This window comes from Branchiostoma lanceolatum, chromosome 5, assembly GCF_035083965.1.
Source record: "Branchiostoma lanceolatum isolate klBraLanc5 chromosome 5, klBraLanc5.hap2, whole genome shotgun sequence".
NCBI classification, from domain to species: domain Eukaryota; kingdom Metazoa; phylum Chordata; class Leptocardii; order Amphioxiformes; family Branchiostomatidae; genus Branchiostoma; species Branchiostoma lanceolatum.
This window is the reverse complement of record NC_089726.1, coordinates 21,902,972-21,928,991: the sequence shown is the minus strand read 5'-3', so window position 1 is coordinate 21,928,991 and position 26,020 is coordinate 21,902,972. Positions and strand designations below refer to the sequence as shown.

The window sequence follows — 26,020 nt, the reverse complement described above, 5'->3', positions numbered from 1 at the left end:
TATTTTTCTAATTTAAAGTTGTACAAGAAAAAAATCAAAACAGAAAAAAAACTTTTCAAAGAGCAACAATGGCACAATCTCAGAAAACTTAGCAAGGAAAACCCGAAAAAGTTCTGGAGTGAAATCAATTCGCTAAGGCAGGAAGACAATGACAAACAGAAGGACGATAACACCATTAATTCTGAAGAATGGAGGACTCACTTCAAAACACTAAATGATCTTGTAGATAGTAATGAGCCCAATAAAGACTTTATCGAACATGCTGTCAAAGAATGGCCTGGCAAATTTAAGACATTAACCAATAACATAACAACTGACAGAAATTATGAGAAATACAATGACGACATTCTTAACACCCTCGAAAATTCAGCAGAAACCCCACTAGATCTTGACATCTCAGAAGAAGAAATTTTAAAGGGTCTTCGCAACCTTAAAGGCAATAAAGCTTGTGGCACCGATTCCATTATCAACGAAATGCTAAAATATGGCGATAAACAACTTCTGCAGCCTTTAAAAAAACTTTTCAACACGATCCTTCAATCAGCAAACTTCCCGCACCAGTGGAGTAAGAGCATCTTAGTTCCGATTTTTAAAAGTGGAAGCCCAACAAATCCATCAAATTATAGAGGGATCGCTATTTCTAGTTGCGTCGGAAAATTATTCACGTTTGTGCTTAACAAAAGACTTCAACGCTTTCTTGAAGATAACAATATACTGTCGTCACTTCAGTCAGGTTTTCGAACAAATTTTCGCACAAGTGACAACATTTTTGTGCTTAAAACCCTAGTAAACAAAGAGATTTCCACGCCAAGAGGGAAATTGTACGCCTGCTTTATTGATTTTAAGAAAGCATTCGATTCTGTATGGAGAAATGGGTTGTTTTACAAGCTTCTATCGTCAGGAATAGGAGGGAACTTCTTTAAAATCATTAAAACCATGTACTCCAACACAGAATATTGCGTTAAAAGTTCAAACGGCTTATCAGCATACTTCAAGTCAACCTGTGGAGTTCGCCAGGGGTGTAATTTAAGTCCGCTTCTGTTTAATCTCTACGTTAATGACCTTCCAAACCTACTAAATTCACCACAATGCGACCCCGTCACTCTAAAAGACACTCCCATTAATAGTCTTTTCTGGGCAGATGACCTAGTGCTCCTATCAAAATCAGAAAGTGGCCTGAAAGAATGCTTGAAAAGATTAGATAACTTCTGCTCTACTTGGAAATTAACGATTAATAAAGATAAAACTAAAGTAATGATTTTTTCCAAAAATGGACGAACGAGTAAAACCCGCCCCTCTCCCTTCCAAGCACAGGGTCATACTATAGATATCACACCGTCGTACACATATTTAGGAATAGACATAACCCCCTCTGGATCATTCAATCGAGCTAATAAACAAATTAGGACCAAAGCCCTCCGAGCCTCCTTTAAACTAAAATCAGTACTATCAACAAATTACAATCCATCAATTTCCCTTGCATTAGATCTGTTTGATAGTCTAGTTAAGCCAATTTTATTATACTGTAGCGAAATTCTAGGCTCAAATATCCAATGTAGGGATCTTATTGTTAAAGGAATAAAAGAATCACCAAACGAAAATATTCGAAATATGATATCTAACATCCTATCTCCAATACTAGGATCGCAGGTCAGTATTCTCAAAACAAATCGTATTGGAAAGAAAAGTGACCCTTGCTCTACCCGCCCGATACTCGTCCGTCTGAAAAAATACAATGATAAGCTTGACATAATTAAAAATTCGCACATATTAAGAAATCAAAACATATTGGTAGAACACCCAAAAATATCGTATGAAGTTCCTGAATTAGAACAAGTTCTCCTAAACTACTACAAAATTTTACTCCGTGTTCCCAGAAGTTCAACTAACGCCGCCGTAAGAGGAGAACTAGGTGCTTTCCCTTTATACATTGACACCCAAACCCACCTTATAAAATATTGGCTCAGACTTAACAACTTGCCTAATGACAGAATCGTGAAAAAAGCTTATGATGTAGCCGTTGAAGAAGATCAAGATTGGGCTGTTCATGTCCAAGATATGTTATCTAGACATGGTTTCCGAAATATCTGGCTCAATCCTAATGTTGATGCCAAATATTTCGGAAACTTATTCAAGGAACGCATGAAGGACACATTCCTCTCTGATTGGAGACAAAAAATAAACAGTAATAATAAACTTAAAGTGTACTCTAAAATCAAAACTCAATTTAGTATAGAAAACTACCTATTGTCTATCCAAAACAAAAATTTTGTAACCAACATAACCAAACTGAGAATAAGTGCACATTGCCTGGAAATTGAAAAAGGTCGCCATCGCAATATATCGGCAGACCAGAGGCGTTGTCCTTCATGCCAAGATAGTATTGAAGACGAGTACCACTTTCTTATAACATGTCCTACATATAATGCTGAAAGACAAGTGCTTATGCAATCAATTACATGTAAGTCAAATATTACCCTACCTTACACAGATAGCGATACATTTAATGTACTTATGTCATGTCCAGATTCCATATCTATCCACCTAGGCCAATATATCTACCACGCTATGCAAAAACGAAACTGTACCATTCCTGAATGAGAATTGACAAATGTAAAGTCGCAAATTATACTAGAAACACGCAACACAATGTCTGTAATTTAGATATAGCTCCACGTTGTAATTAAAGTAGATTGCATTTGATGTAGCGTTATAGTAATTAGAAATTTCCTTAGATTACAATTAGCCTATTAGTAGAAAAACAATCCTTAGTCTGTATTAGTTCCATGTTGCAATGGCCATAGATCACACTAGATATAGTATTATAGTAAGTAGTATATTCTTATACATGTATAGAACTAGATTGTTAAGTGTTACCTATGTTGTCTGTAATTTGCCATACATTGTCACTGATGCAATTGTTGTGCAATAAATCATTCATTCATTCATTCATTCATAATTTTAAGATTGGTATTTTGTTTGGTCTATCAAAGAGCAAGATTATACTAATTGTAACAATATTAGCACCTTATCACGTAGATTTTATAATTATGCATTATATGAATCTATAATAATATCTTTATATAGATTTATGAATCATTGTTCAGGATCGATTCAAGATTATTGTCTTCTCAAAAGAATCTGAATGGTGTATAGGCTACATTTACTTGTTTTACTTGTTTGACTAATAAAAGTATACATGTATATTGGCAATGTGGGTTGATGACATAATGGTGGGGATATGGTGCATATTGTTGTTGTTTGAGCATTAATTATGGTATATATGGTGTGAGCTGAAGCACAATTTTATGAATTTGAAAGATCCAAATCCTTCTTACTTAAAGAAATCATCATTTTGGTAGGTTTGGGCAGAAGCAAGTGGTTCTTATAACGTTAAGATATTAACCGCACTCCCATGGAACAACGAATATGTCGATTCTGTAATCTAGATAGAACAGAAGATGAACACCATTTTTAGTAGAATGTGTTACATAGATTATACCTCAGTGAACTTTATTGACTGATACAGTCTATATATGTTTCCCTATTTTTTACGCCTTAGTAATTCAATTTCATATCTTAATAAGGCCTGAGAAACCTTTGATCATAAAACACATCCGACGCTAACACGGTCACCGTCTCAAAGAAGCGAGAAGTCGAATTTTCTTAGCTTATTGTTCTTGTGCTTGCTTGACAATGTGTACATGTGACTGTTAACTATATACTACTTTTGTGACCTGTACGTAGCGCATATGTTTACAATAAACATCATTCAATGAAATTGGGTCGAATGATAAGGTCATGGTGATGAAAATTCTCGAGGAATGGTGCAATTCCATCAAGATCGATTGGACAATGTTTTTGAGTGATTCTGTCCATCTACTAACCCGACATCCCTCGAGGCGTGATACCCATTTGACTGCACCTTGAATGGCAAGACGGGGCATAAACAACCGTATGTGGGGCGAGAGGAACTCATTGTCGAGTGACATAGGTTCGGTATAAAAAAGCACGGGTAGAATTCGTTGGAAAATTTTAGAAAAAACTGTTTGTTTTGTAAAGGATTTGACAAGTTGTCACATTGATGGCACGCCGTTTTACCATATCGTCAGTGTTTTTGAACCGCTCCCTATAGAATTGGCAGGGAAACGAATACATTTTGCGACTAGGGGATATGTTCCATTCCAATGAATTTCTTCTTCTAAGTATTAGAAATGAAACTTACTTCTCAATACGGTCGTTAAGACACATGCACTCTAGACATGTCGACAGCAAGTACTCTCATACGAGTACCACTTTCGTAAAGTATTTATAGATTTGCCAACAGATGGTACTTTGTAACACGTCAGATGTGACCGTAATAGATGCCTTAGGCTCAGAAATACTGAATTGACACAGAGGGAAGTGTAGTTATCATGGATAACGTTTAAGATGATGGTGTCGATGGAATTACATACAAAATCATTTGCTTACAAAAATTGGAAGCAATACATGTAAATAACCAAATTTTCAAAAAAGTTTTGACAAGGTTTGATACTCGGTTTTTATACCAGGCTATAGAGCACCCATTTTGGCCCTAGGTGGCTTGCCTCCCCCAGCTAATTGTCTAATTACCCGATACTGGCACCGGGTGTTGCGGGCAACCATCAATTTTAAACCTGTCAAAGTTGACATTTCAGAATCGCAGATAATGATAGGTGGTGCAAACAGACAGTGTGGTGAATGCGAGTGAATGTGACAGTCAATTTGTACTTTTCTCATTTGTAACACACAAACACATATTTATAAATAAATAAATAGATAAATACTCACATTTCAGTACCCATGTAGTACGTAACTTTCTGGTGTATGAATGCTTTTAAGGTCTGAGACTCGCCAAAAGAAATCATATGCGTTATTTAACCTCGCTTTAGTGTACATTGGAGAGGGGGAGAAACGTAATCTCCAAGCAGATCTCCACGGGGCCAAAATCGTACAAGCTAGCCCGAGAAGCTCCAGTCAGTCAGAGAAGTTGTTAAGCACCATCTAAAAACTCTTTCTGCCAGTTGGATACGGTCTTTGCAACCGTTGGGTCTGCTTGGAGACCGGGAGAAACGGGGGTGAACCAAGAATGGTAGGAACGAAAATGTCGATTGAGAGCAAGGGCCAATCATCCGACAACAAGGACTAATCCTCGTTGGGAGTCTCAAATGAGTTTTCTGTATACGGTGTTATATCATGACATTTGACAATAATCAAACTATGACATGAGATGTGACAACAAACGCATGTTGTGTTACATCCTGTGTTGCCATTGTTTGTGAACGGTCCCCGAGTCAATAGAATCGGAATGAAAACAAGTAGGTGTGCCAAGCGCCAGGCAGATGATGGGCGGTAAAATCGTCAAGTTTCCGTTTCTTTTACACCCTACCTTCGTTATATACATTTTTTCCTTTTAAGCTTTACACCAATGTAGTTCGGAATATTGTAGTCGAATCTCAAAAGACTTTCTTTATGGCTTGTTATGTAGAAATTTTGAAAATAGACCTCACCAACATAGTATCACTTTTCTGAAGTTTTTCTTGATGTGTTAACATGAGATCAGTAAAACGTGAGATTTGGCCAGGAAGTAAATTCAGAACAATTGTTAGACCTTAGCTGTGGCCATGGATAAACACGTAAGCTCTGAAAAAATGCCAGGTGTGGCACTGAAAACCGCCTACGGACTTTGAAAACAACAATGGGGTGTAATGATCGCGGGTAGCATCTAATCAGAGATTTTGAGAACTTAAGAATAAAGTTTGAAAATCAGAACTCTAATTTTACACTGAAAATATTGATTCAGTCAGGTCTACAGAAAATGTGAAATTAGCTCAAAACTGAACTGTTATTGTACAACGTTACCTAACATGCGATCAACGCCACTGACCCCTTTCGGTCAATTATGCACGTATCACCACGTACAAATACCAAAATATGTGGGCGGCCATTAATATCAAATTTGACCAACCACGATCGTTGGTTTGAAGGGCGTGAATGAAAAACTATAAGGTTCATATCCAGCAAAACTCCCAGTTCTGGTCAGTCAGAGGGTGGACAGCTTCCTGAGACACGCGAGATAGCGTCTGTTGACTTCATAAGATTTCTGTACGTACATAGAATATCGCTCGATCTCATTTAAATGTACACATTTTTCAACTTCCGTTACCGTAGGCCGTTTCTAACCTTAAGATATAACACAAAGAAGTAGCCAAACTATCGTTTTTAAAAGCCAGAAAAGTTTTAAGTCGTCATAAAAACAACAGTTTGGCACCTTATGTGGCAAATCTTAATATCAGGAACGTCTTACTTCAAACGGTAACGGATGTTACAAAATGTGTACATTTAAATGAGAACGAGCGATATATGTCCATTTTTATCTGTGGTATACAATCTATAGTATCTAATTACACTCTTGTACTGGGAGTTTCCTATCTTTAAGTGTATAACAATCTTTTTTGAGGGAAGCGCGGTCGGTAAAGCATATTGTAAGTCCGCTAAGCAACTTAAGCCTCCGTTGCAGACCTTCCCACTAGCGTTTTACTAACGATCACTTTTCAATGTTTTTTTTTGGGGGGGGGGGGCGTATCTGCTTGCAATTGTATGTTTCTGCGTAATGGATCGTATGTATTCCGTAAAATTGGTATGTTTCTCGTAATGGTCGTATGTATTCCGTAAAACTCGTATGTATTCCGTAAAACTCGTAAGTCTCTGCGTAACGGATCGTATGTATACTGTAAAACTCGTATGAATTCCGTAAAACTCGTATGGATTCTTTGGCACCCCTGTTTATGTCGCTTTGAAATGATCCGTGTGTCGAGTGACTTATTTCGGGGACAAAGAACACAGAGTTAAATTTGTCCTTAGGCAGGTTTCCTTCCAGCTCGTTAGAGTCGAGGTCGTGGGTGTCATAACGCCATGTTTTGCTTACTGCATCGACACCGATTTGCCTGCATAGAAAGAAAATCCCAATCCGTATTCTTCATTTTAATCTTGAGAATGAGCAGATTATTTGAAAAGGTCTGTTTATATCCACTACAATAGACCTAGATACAAGATAACTTTAGGGGAGACTAAACAGTAAGCGCCAGCGCCTAGACCACACACACAAATTTAAAAAACAGGAATTAAACCATTGAAAATCCTTTTTGGTGGGATTTTTTGTGAAATCTAAACAGTGTAGGAGTGGCTGTGGTAGGATAGACTCTGTATTTGCTGAATTAGTCAAAATGAATGGTCTGTCTCTACCTTGTGGGTTTGGCACCCCCCCTGATATAGTGAGATGGTCTTCCACTGGGTGTCTGAAGCCTGTAGGACCTATACAAAGGTATCTGGAGAATAGCCGTAAAGAACTTGTCAGGATCGGAATGAATCTGATGACAGTTGACATAACTGATTAGTATTTGAGGGTAAGTTTTTGTAGTCTATTATTTTGATTCCTGAGATAATGACACAATCTTTTTCTTCACTTCCCCATAGGGCTACATGCATTACTGGCATTTATTGTAACTGTTTAGTCTCCCCTCTACGTAGCACACAGACTTACCAGTTGTCAAAACTTGCATGCGATGTTCTGACAAGCTCCCAAACCACCACGTAATACCTTTTTGCATCCAGTTATGCCGAAATGTTACAGTTTGTACTCTGAAATACTGACAGGTGTATTCCTGATGGTGTACACGAATCCTCTTTTCCACTAAAAATGAAAAAGACACACCGCTGACTAAGCCTTGCTAAAGCATGCAATTAAATACAGTAACGTATCATGGCGATGAATCTATTTACTGTGACATCCTTACTGAAATGTCGCAAGGGTTGCTGGGTATCCGAAGTTCCTGCGTGCGCGGTATATCTAAAGGAGTCCTAAACTCCAGAAGGCGGTGTTATTTTCCACTAGATTATGTATCAATGAATACATAATCAGCCGATTTTGTACAGAATTTTTCTTATGGTGAATTACACAAGGTGTGTTTTTCTAAAACAAAATGCTACTCACTAAACCCTTGCAGACCCCACCCATGTATTCCCTATGTGTAAACATACATCTTAAATGGTAAATATTTTTGGCATAGATGAGGGGGGTTAAGCACAATAAGAAGACCAGTTGTAATAAGATATCAAAGAACACAAAGCAAGACGAGTTTTTCTTAACCACCCTGACAGTCTTTTTTGTAATCTAACTTTTGTCAGGCCTTGTCAGGCACATTGTAATAAGCCATAGGCTGAGGTTGTTTAATTTAATCAATCAGAAAATAGACGATCACCATGGGAATTTGGTAGAATATTGAATGATTTTTGATGCAACACTGCAATATCGAAGCTTTGTGGCCCATATAATATCCACATACTCATACTTTTCATGACCACTTATAACAGATATCAGCACACTCTACACATATACTAGTCCTGTACCACCAAATGATTTTAAACCCTGTCTAGACTGGACTCATTCGCCCAATCATAACTTCCAAATTGTATGGTGCATGATCAAATTTGCAGGGGGTGATAAGCACGTAAATACTAATCACTCTCCATAAGCCTTGATTATTTGGCGAAGATAATGTGTTCGTGGAACTCTAGTTATAAAAGCTATCAATGTCATTATGTACATGGCACGCAATAAAACATAAAATTTGAAAAAGCACCATTGAATCATCAGCACTATGGTAATTAAGTGACATAGAAGTTCATAACAGCTAAGGTTCTATCTAAAATGACTACCAAATGTCATACAAATCAACAGCTACCTTATCCGTATTATTCTGGTTTCCGCATTTACAACATTTCTTCCTTATTTTCCTGGGTAATTTTGCTAAAATTCATGAAAATTCCCATAGTTTTGTGCCGAGCGGCGCCACTTTCCACGTCCGTGTTGTCTGAATGAAGTCGATACTGAACAATGGAGCATTTGCTACTGTAGCAAAGGATCGCTGTTTTGCAAACAACATCAAGAGCCTCTGTTTACATCGGGGATAGAAGTTTAGTGGCGAGTGTTTTGCAAGAATCATCTTACCGCGCATAGGAGCCGCTGCACGGTATTTTCCATTACAATGAACAGAAAAATTCGAATGCCGGGTTTGGAATCTATGAAGTCCTGTTCATAAGACAAAGGCCTTGTATATATTAAATGAATATTTAAAAATAACAAATATAAAATATTTCTTTATTTATTAATGAAAAAATGAAAAAAATATATTAATAAATATGATATTGATAGATTAATATAATATCAATATATATTTTTGATATTCAATATCTAAAAAGAAAAAAAATCCATGCACGGACACGAACCCGGATCTTCTGGGTCCGAAGTGCTTCGCGTTGCCAGATGGGCTAAGCTGCGGTACGTAACCCATCACTCTGTACGTAATGCTATAACCTCACTATATGGTATCATTTATGCCGATTTTTGGTCGTTTTCTTGACGAAATCATTTTTTTTTCTTCTGCAATCTTGTGGAATAGATGTAATATGGTCATTTTTCAGGATATCAAAGTCCGAAACCACAATGCAATGATATTTCCGAACAGTTGTAGCAGTTACATGCGGTCGCCCTCCTGTGTGTCATGCAAATGTAGCCTACCTGCCTTTTCATGCTCCCTTGCCATATAAGGCAACGGCTATACAAGGATTTGGGAACGTATTGCCATATAAGGTCTTCTGGTGTGCGACACAGTGTTGAACCAAACAGCATGCAAGCATGCATCGAAGCATGCATCGAAGGTAAAAGCCAGGACATTGGCTCCCAGGGTATTTACCCACTCTACCTGTATACCAAATTTCAGCTCAGTTGGTCCAGGGACGACCGAGCTGAGTCGATTACAAGATTTGACAGGAGAAACCATACGAACACAATATGTTGCGCCCAACAGTATGTTGGGCTCCACATAAAAATTATGTAAAAATTTCTGTAACCTTGAGCCAGAAATTTGCAGAAATCTGTAACCTTGAGCCAGAAATCTGGGACTTGAGCCAGAAATCATAGGGATCTTGTATTTCTTGCTCAAGGTTCCAGATTTCTGGCTGAAGTCCCAGATTTCTGGCTGAAGTCCCAGATTTCTGCAAATTTCTGGCTCAAGGTCACAGAAACCCTGGGGGTCATTGATGGTGGTTACGTATTTCTTACATCATTTTTACGTATAGTTTACAATATTAGCCCGAGTAGATGTAAGGTTCCTGAGATATGGGTGGTCAGTCCGGAATTAAACTGGAAGTTAGGAATTAAACTGGAGGGTGTTGTTTAATGCCATTATTAGAAGCTAGCTAGTGTGTCATGACGCCATGTTTTGCAAAAGCCTACAATCGTCACCAACACACCTGCATAATAGCGATCGCGATAATGTCATGGTGTTCGTCAAAATGCTGGTGTTCGGCCAACGATTGATTAACGTGAATTATTATTATTATTTTTCTTCGGTTTTTGACAGACAAGGACGACGTGGCTCTGCACTCAAGTTTTTATAACTTAGATTAACAGTACCACGTACAGATAACAACATTTTTATTTTTGTACACCTGGGCGAAGTGAGGAAAGTCGTGTTAAGTGCCTTTCCCAAGGGCACAACATCGGTGGCGTCAGGGGGATTCGAACTCGGGTCCTCTTGGTTCTGAGTCGAACACCCTGCCGTTGCGCCACACGACCACATGAATCATGTGAATTTTTTATTTGATCTGATAATTTATATACTAATTAGCAATCTAATATGTTGACTCCTTTTGTCTACTAGTCGTCTATAACCCCGGATGTAAACAAAAATAGCGATAGCTCTTATTAAAAGTGTAATTATATCACTTTGCATTAGCGTATGCAGAATGAGTCTATAGACTAACAGCATGAAGAAGGGTGTAGGTCTGCATATTGAACTTAACTGTCTTGCGTTATCAATTGTCAAAGGAGGCAGCCTTCTCAATTAAAGTCAGAACCGTTATCGTTTGCTTCATTGTACACTTTAATTGCTGCAGGCGTCTGCGAATGCTTTCTTTGGAACTATTATTTTACTGTTATTTAGCTCGGAAACGTTACGGCTAACCTCTGCACGTGGAGAGTGTAACAACAACCCAGGCTATATGCTTCCCTACTGTCCACTCAGCTGTGGCGTTTGTTTCCCAAGTATGTTATATATTGCGCTATAGGCTGAATCCCAGAATTGACAGGCCCATAGACTTTGGATGGTAAACATGTAAGAAAAAGGCTGTCAAAAGTTAACTACCTGAAATTTAGATCATGGAAAACTCATATTGTCAGCGTAGTCTGACCTCCAAAGTATAAATCTAGTGAGTTTCGTCCGTTTTCCACCAGCGCAAACTGGTGTAATTTTAGAATAACCCGCCGAGATGACCTTTGACCTCCCTCCACAAGAAATGAACACATCCATACTGCACGTATTTCAAAGTGTACCGGACACTCCAAACATGGCTAAAACCCTGTTTTTCTAACTAAATAAAATAGCCACAACCCTTACCTGTCAATTCCAGCTAAAAAACGCCAACGTTTGTAATAAAGAGGCCTACTACAGTTAATTTAACCAGGCTAGACAAGGCTATTTCTGGAATGGACCCTTTGCGCATGAATGTAATCGTGACCTTTGGCCTATAGCCTCCTCTCATCCTGATCAGTGGGAGAATATGTAATCAAAGATATATGATAGTTCGAATTGGGGGATTGATCTATCATATGATCTATATGGTGGACATATTATATGATGAACTGTCAAGATCCATATCAAAGCAGATATCATTGATTTCATAAACCCTAGAACAGAAGCGTGCTATGACAAAAATCCCCCCCGCCCGCCTCTAAAATGCAAAGACTAGTTTCATCACGCAGCTCTCAATTAAGAATATTTCTTTCTCTAGACTAAATATGGAAACCAAGCTATTGAGCAGTCCCAACCAAGTGCCCTATCGTTTGAATGCAAAGTTCGAAAATTCCGGTAAAGAGATAGATTTTTAGTTCCGTGCAATGCTTTAAATACGGGGTGGGGGGCGAAACTTTGGTCAGCTATAACTCTGTAACGATGAATGAGAAGATAGAGCAGTTTTATTCCTCCATTACCTACCAAGTGCCCTATCGTTTGAATGCAAAGTTCGAAAATTCCGGTAAAGAGATAGATTTTTAGTTCCGTGCCATTTGTCTATAATGCTTTAAATATGGGGTAAGGGCGAAACTTTGGTCAACTATAACTCCGTAACCATGAATGAGAAGATGAAGCGGGTTTATTCCTCCTACCTACCAAGTGCCCTATCGTTTGAATGCAAAGTTTGAAAATTTCGGTAAAGAGATAGACTTTTAGTTCCGTGCCATTTGTCTATAATGCTTTAAATATGGGGTGGGGCGAAACTTTGGTCAACTATAACTCCGTAACCATGAATGAGAAGATAAAGCGGGTTTATTCCTCTATTACCCACCAAGTGCCATATCGTTTGAATGCAAAGTTTGAAAATTCTGGTAAAGAGATAGATTTTTAGTTCCGTGCCATTGGTCTATAATGCTTTAAGTATCGGGTGGGGGGGCGAAACTTTGGTCAACTATAACTCCGTAAGTATGAATGAGAAGATAAAGCGGGTTTATTCCTCTATTACCCACCCACCAAGTGCCCTATCGTTTGAATGCAAAGTTTGAAAATTCCGGTAAAGAGATAGATTTTTAGTTCCGTGCCATTTGTCTATAATGCTTTAAATATGGAGTGGGGGGCGAAACTTTGGTCAGCTATAACTCTGTAACGATGAATGAGAAGATAAAGCGGGTTTATTCCTCCATTACCTACCAAGTGCCCTATCGTTTGAATGCAAAGTTTGAAAATTCCGATGAAGAGATAGATTTTTAGTTCCGTGCCATTGGTCTATAATGCTTAAAATATGGGGTGGGGGCGAAACTTTGGTCAGCTATAACTCTGTAACGATGAATGAGAAGATAGAGCAGTTTCATTCCTCCATTACCTACCAAGTGCCCTATCGTTTGAATGCAAAGTTTGAAAATTCCGATGAAGAGATAGATTTTTAGTTCCGTGCCATTGGTCTATAATGCTTTAAATATGGGGTAAGGGCGAAACTTTGGTCAACTATAACTCCGTAACCATGAATGAGAAGATAAAGCGGGTTTATTCCTACCCTACCACCAAGTGCCCTATCGTTTGAATGCAATGTTTGAAAATTCCGGTAAAGAGATAAATTCTTAGTCCCGTGCCATTGGTCTATAATGCTTTAAATATGGGGTGGGGGGGGGGCGAAACTTTGGTCAGCTATAACTCTGTAACCATGAATGAGAAGATAGAGCAGTTTCATTCCTCCATTACCTACCGAGTGCCCTATCGTTTGAATGCAATGTTTGAAAATTCCGGTAAAGAGATAGATTTTTAGTTCCGTGCCATTGGTCTATAATGCTTTAGATATGGGGTGGGGGGCGAAACTTTGGTCAACTGTAACTCCGTAACCATAAATGAGAAGATAAAGCGGGTTCATTCCTCCATTACCTACCAAGTGCCCTATCGTTTGAATGCAATGTTTGAAAATTCCGATAAAAAAATAGATTTTTAGTTCCGTGCCATTGGTCTATAATGCTTTAAATATGGGTTGGGGGGCGAAACTTTGGTCAACTATAACTCCGTAACCATAAATGAGAAGATACAGCGGGTTTATTCCTACATTACCTACCAAGTGCCCTATCGTTTGAATATAAAGTTTGAAAATTCCGGTAAAGAGATAGATTTTTAGTTCCGTGCCATTGGTCTATAATGCTTTAAACATGGGGGGGGGGGCGAAACTTTGGTTAACTATGACTCCGCAACCATGAATGAGAAGATAGAGCAGTTTCATTCGTCCATTACCTACCAAGTGCCATATCGTTTGAATGCAATGTTTGAAAATTCCGATAAAAAAATAGATTTTTAGTTCCGTGCCATTGGTCTATAAAGCTTTAAATATGGGTGGGGGGGTGGCGAAACTTTGGTCAACTATAACTCCGTAACGATGAATGAGAAGATAAAGCGGTTTATTCCTCCATTACCCACCAAATGCCCTATCGTTTGAATGTAAAGTTTGAAAATTCCGGTAAAGAGATAGATTTTTAGTTCCGTGCCATTGGTCTATATTGCTTTAAATATGGGGGGGGGGGGGGCGAAACTTTGGTCAACTATAACTCCGTAACCATGAATGAGAAGATAAAGCGGGTTCATTCCTCCATTACCTACCAAGTGTCCTATCGTTTGAATGCAAAGTTTGAAAATTCCGGTAAAGAGATAGATTTTTAGTTCCGTGCCATTGGTCTATAATGCTTTAAATATGGGGTGGGGGGCGAAACTTTGGTCAGCTATAACTCTGTAACGATGAATGAGAAGATAGAGCAGTTTCATTCCTCCATTACCTACCAAGTGCCCTAGTATATGTGTCCTCAAAGCAGCTGAATAAAATGCTTGTTGCAATCCTCACATCGGTATGGTTTCTCACCAGTGTGAGTCCGCATGTGTTCCTTTAGATGACCCAGCCGACTGAACTGCTTGCCACACTCCTCACATCTGTGTTGTTTCTTTTTCGAGTAGGGGGAGGCTCGAGCCGAAGAGCCACCGTCTCTCGTGACACCGTCCCTCGTGACACCGTCGCTCGTGACACCGGAAATAGGAATGTTACATTACAGCAATGGGGGACGTAACACTTTGTATGGGGTCACTGGCCTTATGAATTCTTTTATTCAAAATGGTGTACCAACTTAGTCAATTGTTCGAATGTATTCTTTCACGTTTCAATGTTTGTACTCAAAGCGGAGTTATGAAAATACATATACGGAGATTATTTACTCTTTATTCTGACGTATAAATTTATTATAGTTTTCGATCTGTTTGTACAATTCTTCATCGTTTGCCCTTCTTTTTTTTACGTCACGGAAAGGAAACTCACCAGTCCCGTGTTTTCAAAAAGGCCGTATCACAGAAACAATATGTTTGTTTTTATCTATTTGGTTGCTAATCGGACGATATGCTAAAGAGGACTGTTTTCATAAGCTATACACGAAAAAATCACAAGGGTGAGGTATCTCTTATTTGATTTATGTACTTGTCGTCGAGTAGGGATAGGAATGTTTCATTAACCCTATCCAGACCCTATGGCTAAAAGTGCCCGTGCCAACTTTGACATCGTATTACTGCCAAACGATGTATGCTAGGACTCCCAAACTTTGTGGCTTTTCCTAAAGTTTTCTTGGGAACAATTTTATAATAATGGTTTAAGTTTATAATTTTTCATGTTGCCATGGCAACAGGTTTCTGACCAAAAAAGCCCAGTCTGGATCGGGTTAAAGCGATGGGGGACGTAAAGCTTTGTATGAGGTCACTGGCCTTCTTTTATTCACTGACGACAAACGAAATGTTTGAGATGATGGAATGGTGTACCAACTTATTTAATTCTTAGAATGTATTGTTGCACTTTTCGATGTTTTGTACTCAAACGGAGTTATGAAAAAACATACAGATAAAGGAGATTATTTATTCCTATTGTTTTCGATCTGTTTGTGCAATTTTTTATCGTTTGCCCTTCTTGTTTTTTTCTTAAGTAAAAAGGAAACTCGTCAGTCATCAAGGAAAAAAGTCAAAAGACATCTCGTGTTTTGGATAGCAATATATATTTCATAAATATAGCAGCATTGTTAGTTATAATTTCTAAAGGGTATACACATAAACGTTAGATTTATCGACTATGAAATTTCATTTCATGATCAGACACCTATCAACCATCCTGCATCAACACACACATACACTACACAAGATAAATACTTACAATACTTACAAGCATCATTTATAATGAATGACACTTAACGTTAAATCTAACAATGCTGACAAACAATCTAATGCAATCTAAATATCACCAGTCTCTATCTTTATACACGAACAAATGCAGCAATTGGGAAATTATATATACATGTAGGAGAATGGTTTGAACATAAATACATGTTGTATCATATTTCTGTGAAAAATCCTGACTATGTTTTCACTGCTAACATCATGGCATCTATGGAATCAATATGTGCTAGTATGATAAAAAGCTTGAAAACTATGTAAAGAAACAGTAACATTACAAGGAAAACTGACCCATGATGACATATGTTAAAGTTTGAAATATGTAGGCCAACATTTAATGGGGCCAGCACTGCTTTACACTTTGACAAGATGACCATTGCCATGTGACTACTCTGCATGTTTTTCCAAACAATGTTTTATCATGTACAACATGTACATATCAGGGCTTAAAATACTTCTGGTATATGTGGCCGGAATAGGGCAGTTAAAATTAGACTTATTTAAGTACAATGTGTTTCGGACATATTCTAAAATGCATCAGCATGATTATGATAACAGGGTAATATTTCCTGCTGTATAGTGCAAATAGACAGAAACAGACATTCGAATTTGCTACACATTCTACTAAAGCTACGAAGACCTTTGTGGCCCTTAGTCTGACAGCCAGATACAAAAAATGACCCCCCCCCCAATAAAACTGACATTGAATTACACGAAAGTAAAATTATATGGGCTGACAAAACATTGAACACCTATGGTACATCACATCATTAACTTAAGTTTTATACTGTATGTTGTGGAGCTGCTTGTGTGTGTCCTATCCCCATTCCCATCTACATCCACTGCTGTCATACACTGACAAGGCTGTCAGTGTCTGCATGTTGGACTTCTTGGTGTGAGTTTGGAGTCCTGGTAATGAGCCAGTTCCTAAATAAGAAAAAAAGACCATATGATTAACATAAATTCACATGAAAAATCTCAAATAAACATATATATATATATATATATATATATATATATATATATATATATATTTGTATATATAGTATGAAGAACTAAATATCAAGTCACACTGGTAACTGGGACATGCATGCCTTATTCCGTCAGATTATCACAAAAGCTAAACAACAAACACGACGGCCTGCCTCATCCGACCGTATGAGGTCCGTTTGGACCTCAGGCAGATATCAATGTGTGCCGTATCAATATTTTTCGTCGAAGAAAAATTCCTTCCACGGGTCTGTGTATATTTCTTACAACTTCTGAAATGTTTTTAATTTTAGCGAGACTGTCCCATTTTTGAAGTTAGGAGTTATACTCCAAAGTTATGAGGGTTAAGATGGTTCTCAGTATGTGTACTGTGTGATTGAGAGGGCAAAAAATTCTGTTCCCAAAGTATTTCTTCTTGAAAAGAGCCACCATTTTGAATTTCAGCCTCTCGTGGCAGTTTTCCTTAATGATGCTTTGGAGTGTGGCTCTTTAGGGAAGATTAACCACACATGTGTTAAGATAATTATCAGATATAACATTACAGGTACTGTGTATATGAAAGAGCAAAAAAATCATTCCAAAAGCCTTTTTCTGTTAAAAGAGACACCATTTTCAATTTCAGCCTCTCGTGACAGTTTTCTATAATGATGCTTTGGGGCCAAATTGGGGGTGAGCTCTTTGGGATGATTAAGCACATTTGTGCTAAGATAGTTATCATATATAATAGTACAGGTACTGTGTAAATGAAAAAGAAAGAAAATTCCATTCCAAAAGCCTTTCTCCTTCAAAAGAGCCACCATTTTCAAATTCAGCCTCTCGTGACAGTTTTCCATAATGATGCTTTGGGGGCGTGTCGCTTTGGCTTAATTAAGCAAACTAGTGTTAAGATAGTTTTCAGATATGACAGTATGAGTACTGTCTAGATCAGAGAGCCAAAAAGCTCCATTCCCAAAGTCTTTCCCCTTGAAAAGAGACACCATTTTCAATTTCAGCCTCTCGTGGCAGTTTTCCATAATGATGCTTTGGGGGCGTGTCTCTTTAAGATAATTAAACACACTTATGTTAAGATACTTATCAGATATGACAGTACGGGTACTGCGTAGATGAGAGAGCCAAAAAATTTCATTCCAAGAGCCTTTCTCCTTGAAAAGAGACACCATTTTCAATTTTCAGCCTCTCCTGGCAGTTTTCTATAATGATGCTTTGGGGGCGTGTCTCTTTGGCTTAATTAAGCACACTGGTGTTAAAATAGTTTTCAGATATGACAGTATGAGTACTGTGTAGATGAGAGAGCCAAAAAGTTCCATTCCAAAAGCCTTTCTCCTTCAAAAAAGACACCATTTTTTATTTCAGCCTCTTGTGGCAGTTTTCCATGATGATGCTTCAGGGGCGTGGCTCTTTGGGTTAATTAAGCACACTGGTGTAAATATAGTAATAAGATATGACAGTACGGGTACTGTGTAGATGAAAGAGCCAAAAAATTTCCTTCCAAAAGCCTTTCTCCTTCAAAAGAGACACCATTTTCCATTTCAGCCACTCGTGACAGTAATCCTTAATGATGCTTTGGGGGCGTGTCTCTTTGGCTTAATTAAGCACTCTGGTTTTAAGATACTAGTAGTTATCAGATATGACAGTACGGGTACTGTGTAGATGAAAGAGCCAAAAAATTCCATTCCAAAAGCCTTTCTCCTTTAAAAGAGACACCATTTTAAATTTCAGCCCCTCGTGACAGTAATCCTTAATGATGCTTTGGGGGCGTGTCTCTTTGGCTTAATTAAGCACTCTGGTTTTAGGATAGTTATCAGATATGACAGTACGGGTACTGTGTAGATGAGAGAGCCAAAAAATTCCATTCCAAAAGCCTTTCTCCATCAAAAGAGACACCATTTTCCATTTCAGCCCCTCGTGACAGTTTTCCTTAATGATGCTTTGGGGGCGTGTCTCTTTGGCTTAATTAAGCACACTGATTCTAAGATAGTTATCAGATATGACAGTTTGGGTACTGTGTAGATGAAAGAGCCAAAAAATTCCATTCCAAAAGCCTTTCTCCTTCAAAAGAGACACCATTTTCCATTTCAGCCCCTCGTGACAGTTTTCCTTAATGATGCTTGGGGGCGTGTCTCTTTGGCTTAATTAAGCACTCTGGTTTTAAGATAATTATCAGATATGACAGTACGGGTACTGTGTAGATGAAAGAGCCAAAAAATTTCCTTCCAAAAGCCTTTCTCCTTCAAAAGAGACACCATTTTCCATTTCAGCCCCTCGTGACAGTAATCCTTAATGATGCTTTCGGGGCGTGTCTCTTTGGCTTAATTAAGCACTCTGGTTTTAAGATACTAGTAGTTATCAGATATGACAGTACGGGTACTGTGTAGATGAAAGAGCCAAAAAATTCCATTCCAAAAGCCTTTCTCCTTTAAAAGAGACACCATTTTAAATTTCAGCCCCTCGTGACAGTAATCCTTAATGATGCTTTGGGGGCGTGTCTCTTTGGCTTAATTAAGCACTCTGGTTCTAAGATAGTTATCAGATATGACAGTACGGGTACTGTGTAGATGAGAGAGCCAAAAAATTTCCTTCCAAAAGCCTTTCTCCTTCAAAAGAGACACCATTTTCCATTTCAGCCCCTCGTGACAGTAATCCTTAATGATGCTTTCGGGGCGTGTCTCTTTGGCTTAATTAAGCACTCTGGTTTTAAGATACTAGTAGTTATCAGATATGACAGTACGGGTACTGTGTAGATGAAAGAGCCAAAAAATTTCCTTCCAAAAGCCTTTCTCCTTCAAAAGAGACACCATTTTCCATTTCAGCCCCTCGTGACAGTAATCCTTAATGATGCTTTCGGGGCGTGTCTCTTTGGCTTAATTAAGCACTCTGGTTTTAAGATACTAGTAGTTATCAGATATGACAGTACGGGTACTGTGTAGATGAAAGAGCCAAAAAATTCCATTCCAAAAGCCTTTCTCCTTTAAAAGAGACACCATTTTAAATTTCAGCCCCTCGTGACAGTAATCCTTAATGATGCTTTGGGGGCGTGTCTCTTTGGCTTAATTAAGCACTCTGGTTCTAAGATAGTTATCAGATATGACAGTACGGGTACTGTGTAGATGAGAGAGCCAAAAAATTCCATTCCAAAAGCCTTTCTCCTTCAAAAGAGACACCATTTTCCATTTCAGCCCCTCGTGACAGTTTTCCTTAATGATGCTTGGGGGCGTGTCTCTTTGGCTTAATTAAGCACTCTGGTTTTAGGATAGTTTTCAGATATGACAGTACGGGTACTGTGTAGATGAGAGAGCCAAAAAATTCCATTCCAAAAGCCTTTCTCCTTCAAAAGAGACACCATTTTCCATTTCAGCCCCTCGTGACAGTTTTCCTTAATGATGCTTGGGGGCGTGTCTCTTTGGCTTAATTAAGCACTCTGGTTCGAAGATAGTTATCAGATATGACAGTACGGGTACTGTGTAGATGAGAGAGCCAAAAAATTCCATTCCAAATGCCTTTCTCCCTCAAAAGAGACACCATTTTCCATTTCAGCCTCTCGTGGCAGTTTTCCTTCATGATGCTTTGGGGGCGTGTCTCTTTGGCTTAATTAATTATAAGCACACTGGTGTTAAGATAGTTATCAGATATGACAGTATGAGTACTGTGTAGATGGGAGAGCCAAGAATTTCCATTCCAAATGCCTAACTCAAAAGAGACACCATTTTCCATTTCATCCACTCGTGGAAGTCTTTTATAATGATGGTTTAGAGCGTGTCTCTTTGGGGTAATCAAGCACACAGGTGGTAAGATAATTATCAGATATGACAGTAGGAGCACTGTGTAGATCAGAGAGCCACAAACTTCCATTCTAAAAACCTTTCTCCTTCAAAAGAGACACCATTTTCCACTTCAGCCTCTCGTGGCAGTTTTCTATAATGATGCTTGGGTGCGTTTCTCTTTGGCTCAATTAAGCACTCTGGTGTTAAGATAGTTATCACATATAACAGTACGCAAATTTCAATTCCGAAAGTCTTTCTCCTTGAAAAGAGACAGCATTTTCAATTTCAGCCCCTCGTGGCAGTTTTCCAGATACAGACAATTATCTTACCTGGGAGTATGTGGCTCTTTGGGACAATTATCTTTCATTTAGCATGATTGTTTAGAAAATTTGGAGCTTATAGTTACTTTATACAGCTTGTGTAACGGTCAGAAGCAGGTCTGAAACAAAAAGGAATTTGAATAGGTTTTATAACTATCACATGAGTTATAATATGACTAAATAATGTGTAGCATAGTTATGTCTGTATAGATGGAAAAGATCAAAATCACGAAAAGTCAGGTTGGAATGTTTGTTTGCTAGACAGGTTTATCCAAACATCTGTTTGTTATTGTTGCAAAGATATGCAATAATTTGTCTCATGAATGCAGTGTTTTACAGTAATATGTCATTCCGAACATTTTCCATAAGTTTTTGTCAAATTTCTCCTTTATCAACGTTGTCTTCCTTTGTCTTCCTAACATTTCATCAATTCTATATGGTCTGGTTGACCCAAATGGTATAGAGCTGGCTTTGTGAACCAAATTCGTTATCCTGGCATTGTTTGTTTTCGTGTTTAAATTTGTTGTTTTGTGACTATAATCAAATGTTAATATTCTTACTACAGTCTGCCAATAGTGGAGAAAAATCCTCATTATGACAGGCTACAGCCTTACTCCAACAAAGGGGTGTTGCCCAGTACCCGATCAAGATCAAGATTATCAGGATAAAATATTAACACGTGCGGCGTAGTCCTCGCATAGACCAAGGACATTATATAGTGTCCTTGCATAGACTTATGATTTCTAACGTCGGCTACTGTTACGCATGATCTAAAAAGCTCTAGCGGCACGTTTCATGCTTTTAGACTTCTAAAATATTCTTATTATCGTACCTTGTTAGACGTATGCCAGTTTGTATCTATAGTTGTCGATGCACATGCAGTTGTTGTTGTGAAGTCTGCCATATAGTTTCGCTGCTCCCCATGCCGCCCGATGGTCGCCGCCATCTTGGTTTGACGTCATCATGGAACCGCCGCTGACGGCACCGCCGCTGGCGACATGTCACGAACGACGGTTTTCTATTAGGCTCTGTGGCTCGAGCCTATGCCAGATGTCTTTTTCTGTTTATTTCCCGTCTCTGGAATACTAGACTCCTCCCGTGGACTATTCGCAGTGTCAGACGGCATCGTCATGTTGAGGATGGAACATTGTGGGTCCGCATCCTCCACCGAGTGTTGATAGATCTCTAGTCTATTTTCCATGACGGTCGAGTGACTGTAGAAAAGAGAAGTTACGTCCTAGGTCAAAGTAATTTGTCACGAATCACATGAAAGCATAAATTACAATAAGAATAAGTGCACAACTGGAGGACTAACATTACGATAATTTTTGATGTCGCGTGTCTACAGTAAAATTTGGCAGGATTGGTAACGCAGTGCCCCCTGGCGGAGAGAGAAGATTACGCACGGACACAAGGTAAACATGGATCGAGGAGTAACTTAGAGCAGCAGTTCGGAAATATTGGCCAAGTCATATAAATTTTAAGACTTCATTCTGGTCAATGTGATGCTAAGTAAAACCGGTTTGGAAGGTTGTTGATTAGTTCAGTGCTTTGTAAGACATTGGTATATGTTTATGGATGCCCTCTCTGGTGGTTTGAGCCCCACATCTTGAGAATACCAAAGACCTCACTCCAATTATCAATACGGATAAGGGTTTGATTTTTTGTAGCTGGTAAAATCATACCCGTTCTGGATTCACATTATGACTTTTCAAGGTTGTACCTCAAACATTTTGTTTCAAAATAATACCAACTGTACTCACCGAAACGTAACTCTCCAAACCAAGAGACTGCAACACCTTTATAACGCCAGCACCGATTCTTGTGTCTTCGGAGTCTGAAATGATAGAATCACGGTGGACAAGTCTTTTATATATTGAAGCTGGTGAGTGGACGGGCGGCAGTAAAACCGGTTTGGTACAAATCAAAATGCGTACGCGTGATACACTCATTTGCATAGGAAGAGATCAGACAACACATGAAAAAGAGTATAGACATGAAGGTTAGACGTAGACAACCAGATACATAATGCTTTATACAAAAGATCTACAGAATTATGGTCCCTAACAAATTGGGATGTTTCAGATAGTCTCCGTTGTCTATTAGCGCTTATAGCGGCCGCCCGTAACCGGTCAGTGTGTAGGGGCCATAAACGTCCCGGACAGCGGGAGTTTGCGTTGTACAGACTAGCTGTCTAAAATCAGTGAACGGATCTAATGGATGTCACTCGAAACGTCCGGGATTTAGTCTCCGAATCTTATCCAGTTGTAGCGTTTGAATTGTCTTTATACAGTATGGAGTATGTTTTAAGAGACCTCATTTACATAGTACCAACTAAATGAATTGTTCCAAATGTCTGCACAATCGATTTCAGTTCATTGATCAAAAACGTCGGATGCAATCTGAAAGGTCTGACTCTGTTACAGGCCATATCATATTCAATTTAGTGATTGTGTAATTGAGAAATCTAAGAAATGAAAAAAAAAGTTTCTTTAGTTCCAGTCACTTCTGATTATAACTTTAACTTCCCCTCCCCCTTACAAGGAAAACTCATTATGTTGTTGAGTCACCGTCGGTCCTATTTCGGTATGCCTAAACGCCTCACCCGAACTCATCCGAACTCACCCGAACTCATCCGAGTCTAACATGCAGTGTACACCAGGCAATGACTTTCATGATGTGACGCTCTGGATACATTGTCTATGCAATTATGAATAAAAAAATGCGGCAAATTTTAAGTATTTACCAGTTTTTCCATGTTATCCCTCTCGTTCCAAGATCAGAAGGAATGTCAATGTCTGCCCGCCATGTTGGATTCCCATTGTTGTGATCCATTTAGGTCCGCTAATACCTTTTTGTATGTTGACAGACGACAGAACAATAAAACAGTGCATGCTGTTTGGGTCAAAGATTATAGTATAGCAAAATTGTATTGCAATCAACTTAAATTGTGCACAAAGTGTTCTTCATCCTCAGATACAAGCACGTATTTGTTATCATGGAAACTAGCAGAGAAACATACAAAAACTGGTAAATACTTAAGAAATAAAGACTTGCTGCATATCTTTATTCATAATTGCATAGACAGTGTATCTAGAGCGTCACGTTAAGTCATTGTCCATTGCACACTGCATATTTGACTCGGATGAGTTCGGATGAGTTCGGGTGAGGTATTTAGGCATAGCCGTCGTATTTATCGAAAATTACACAATGTCAGAAACTGATAAATCATCGCTCTATTCGTCGCACTTGTGTTTGAAAATATCTCAGTTTTACTTTACCCCAAGTATGCAATAAAAAATGTCGTTGCTGGTGTGGCTGGCTGTCTGGAGGTCGAGAACACTCAAATCTCATGGTTTTACAGTGCCACAGCTTCGGCATTTGTGTAAAACTATCACATAAACAAATCATTCAGATGTTGTCTGTTAATCGCTTGATTCATAACCTTTCATTTGACAAATCTTGAAATAAAGCATTAAGTAGAATTTCTAAAAGATACAATATCACAAGCTATCACTTGATACTAGTAGAAAAAAGAAAGGAAAGGGTGGCGAAAATATTCTGGAAACTTCTGAGTATATCTTGAAAACCCATATTAAAAAATCCCTCACAAACAACAAAGCATGACAATTGTAAGTGGTAATCGTTCGCGTTTATTGAAACTAATACAATGTAGAAACGGACAAAGGCTCAAGTGAAAACATGTATTAGTCTAAAAGTGATAACTTAGCAGGTTAGTAATCATATTTTATAGGTAGCTTTAACTGGTTCTTACTATTAGTATATCTACAGAGATATAGCGTTTAAATGCCAATTACAATATATAGACAACTTATATATATGTGATATCTACTGATTGACTGATACAATCCTACTAATTAGAGCGTTACCATGCAGAAGTTGATACCTTTAGCGTACAGCTAGCACAGTTCTATTCTATAGCACCATGTTATTCAAGCCATGGTTATACATTGCAGAAAATGTTAGGTTTTCAACACGCTAAAAGCATCAAAGTATATGTAATGGACCCGTGACATTGTTGTCAATGATAAATTATATTACAATTGTTGGTTTTGAAAGGGTCTGTACATGTTAATTGATATCACCGAAGCCGAGCGAGAATCGTCCATGGTGAAAGACTACATTTTCTTAACGTGTCTGTGCTGTCTCTTTCAAGTTCAAAAGAAGCCAAACATTATCAAAAGAACCTAGTGCCCAAAGACAAGTGTAATAATACTGAGTAGTGTTGTCTCCTCAAGAATGTTGCTCGGCTCTTTAAGCAAATCTGTCTGCATTTGCCGCTAAAGCGCAAATGCTTGTTAATTAGATATGTTGTGTGCATGCCCGTTACTTTGAAATACGCCGACGGTCTCACAGCGCCCCTATCTGCTTCTGACAATACTGCAGTACCACTATTCACGAGACGGCAGTTTAGACAAGTTGTGTTCGTGTGTGTTGCACAATTGTGGTGTTCATCGCAGTATCAAGGACATGTTTAGTTTTTTTTTTTTTTTTTTTTTTCAAGAGTGAACTTTATTTTCCATTCATGATACATACATGTATGAATCCGTCCCAACTTTTTTAAAGTCCAACAAAAATGTATTTGTATTTTTATAAGCCATCTGCTAATTACTAATACATGTTCTAGCATTACTATTCATGTCGATAACATTCTGGAGAATTATCATAAATAGCATGACAGCACTTAAGTAAAGCTGTTGGATAATTTTCTATAGTACGTTACACATGCGTTCTTGTAATTGTGCATCAAAAATTAGTCATCGTTGTGTATAAGTGAAATATATTGTGTTTTTGAAATGCCTGCAGGTCATCCTTATGTCTTAGCCAAGATATATAAATAGCATATTTTGCCAGGGTAACATGTAAGTTTTCCCCAAATATCACTGACGCAGCGTCAGCTACATGTATACTGATACAATTTTTAAGGAGTGAGTTCTTAATGTTAACCCAGTAGTTTTTTAACCTTGTGCACTCGAAAAACATATGTACATAGGTTTCATCCTGATTACAAATGTCGCATTTCGGGCTATAAATGTTCCCAAGAGTGTTAACTATATTCCATTGGTGTAGTAAAAATTTACAAGGAAGAATTTTGTGAAATAATTTGAAATTAAACTCTTTG

At 38.3% G+C, this 26,020-nt stretch overlaps 1 long non-coding RNA gene across 1 annotated transcript; it reads right to left on the bottom strand.

Moving 5' to 3' along the window:
• Positions 1-15,639: 15,639 nt before the first annotated feature.
• On the bottom strand, positions 15,640-21,934 carry LOC136435708 (uncharacterized). Its single transcript, XR_010755891.1, has 2 exons — positions 21,710-21,934; positions 15,640-16,733 (listed from the first exon to the last, which is right to left on the bottom strand). It is a non-coding gene; the product is annotated as an uncharacterized lncRNA (long non-coding RNA).
• Positions 21,935-26,020: the final 4,086 nt, after the last annotated feature.